Source organism: Tupaia chinensis, unplaced genomic scaffold (genome assembly GCF_000334495.1).
Source record: "Tupaia chinensis unplaced genomic scaffold, TupChi_1.0 Scaffold000214_1, whole genome shotgun sequence".
Lineage (NCBI taxonomy): Eukaryota > Metazoa > Chordata > Mammalia > Scandentia > Tupaiidae > Tupaia > Tupaia belangeri.
Genome location: NW_006159689.1, coordinates 534,995 through 536,985, shown reverse-complemented (window position 1 = coordinate 536,985; position 1,991 = coordinate 534,995).

The window sequence follows — 1,991 nt, the reverse complement described above, 5'->3', positions numbered from 1 at the left end:
CCCCCACGCCCCCCCCCCCCCGTGCCCTCCCCTGGCTGCCCCAGGCTGACACAGTCAGCCTCCGGGAACGGGCCAGGACAGGTGGCGATCGAGCCCAACTGGGCGCCTCTCCTGGTGGCCGGCCTAGGCCGACCCTGCACCGCAGGGAAGAGGGAAGCCAGGCGCCCGGGCCACGGTGTCAGGTTCCCGGGCTGGGCTTGCCCGTCGCGGAGTTGAGCTAAATTTAGGGCCTGGAACCTGGGCCTGTCCCCTTACCCACAAGCACGGCCTTTTATCCACTTCTGCAGCTACCTTTCCCTCGACTGTCCGCTCCCCTTTTTGTTCTGTGTCTCGAGATTAGAGTAGCCCGTTTGCGATCAGTGTCTCGGCTCAGCATCATTGCCCAGCCCGAGGCGGACGCCCCGATGGACCCAACTGCTGCGGGAGGTCCCCACAGGTCGGACCCAGATGAAGTCAGCGTGCTAACATGGCACCTCATCAAACCGAAACTTGAAAGAAGCAGATATTACTAGATCCCAAAGCAAACCGGCTTTTCCTGAAAAATGAGAGTAGTCTCGAGTCAGTGCCGTCTTCCCGCCCTTCTCCTCGCGGGAAGCCGCTCCGAGACGGCCCTGCGCGGCTCCTCCCGTGTTTCCCCCGCCCTTCCGGCGGTGAGACCGACTTTTCCAGCTTAATTCCTTGGAACAGGAGTCTATTTTATGGATGGATGATGCCTGATTCTAGAATCACGAATATAGTTCATAAAGATTTTAATTTGCTGTAACTTTGTAGTGTTTATTTATGTATTTATTTTGTACTATGGGACACATGCGCTCACAGACACGTGCTCAGAGACATGCGTTCAGAGACAGTGAGAGCGAGAGAGGGAAAGTGAGAACCCTCCCTCCTAGGAGTAACGGACACACCCAATCCCTGCTCCATTTTCCTCTTGGGATTTTTGGACCAGGCACATGCGCCCAGCGGGTTTCTAAAGCCCCCAGATCTGGGACTTGAACTGCACCGTGGGCCACGTGGGACCCAGCTGTCTTAATCCCGGGCCACCTGGCTGGTCCCCAATTTTGTCTGGGGAAACTCCCCCCCCCAAGAAAGCCTAACCCTCTCTCGACCCTCCCGCGCGCTCTGGCGCTGCCCCTGCGGTCTGCTCCCACGCCCGCCCGCATTCCCTCCGAGGCCACTCAGGCCAGCCTTCCAACCCCACGCTCCTCGAAGCTGCTCTTGTCGACGTCGCCCGATCGCTGCATCTAACCCAGAGGAGAGCTCACCTCGCCTGCCCTCCGGCGTCCTCTTGCTCAGGGCCTTCGGGGACGCTGCGTTCCTGAGCCCCCCTGGCCTCCCACCGCCCTCCCAGCCTCCCGGCCTCCACTCCACACGCCCAGGTCCTTGCGCGGCCCAAAGGCTCTGCATCCGCTTTGTCCCCATCGGGACCGGGCTCCGCGCTCGCCCTCGGCCCCAGCCGGCCCCGACGCCCAGGGCCTGCTCGCCGCTCCCCAGCGCGGCAGGCCAGCAGGACCCCTGCCGGTGACCTCGGCGTGCCGGTCCCTTTGATCGAACAGCTCTTCTCCGGACACGGATCGGCTCACTTGTTGCCTTCTTCAAGCCTCGTTCCTCGTGTCGCTGACCCCGAGGCACGGCCCTCCGCGTGCAGGCTTGCAGGGCCTGTCCTCCCCGCCCCGCGGTTGGACGTGGGTGGGCAGTGGTTCGAGACCAGGAAGACACAGCCGGTCCCCGGAGACTCTGCCGGCCACGCCCCAGTCCTTGCTCCTCCGGAGCCACCTCTACCGCCCGGAACGGCCTGATTCAAACGCCCGCCGCGCCAGGCCCTCGCCCTGTCCATTGCAGGAATCAGCGGCAGACTCGGCGTCCTGCGCTCCGCCTTCCTCACGCCCTGTTCTCGAGCACAGCTCTCTGGGCGCCACGCCCGAAGGCCCCCTCTCGTCCTTCGCCGTTGTCAGCGCGAGAGTGGCCCCGCCGGGCTCCGCCGGGCTCCGGGA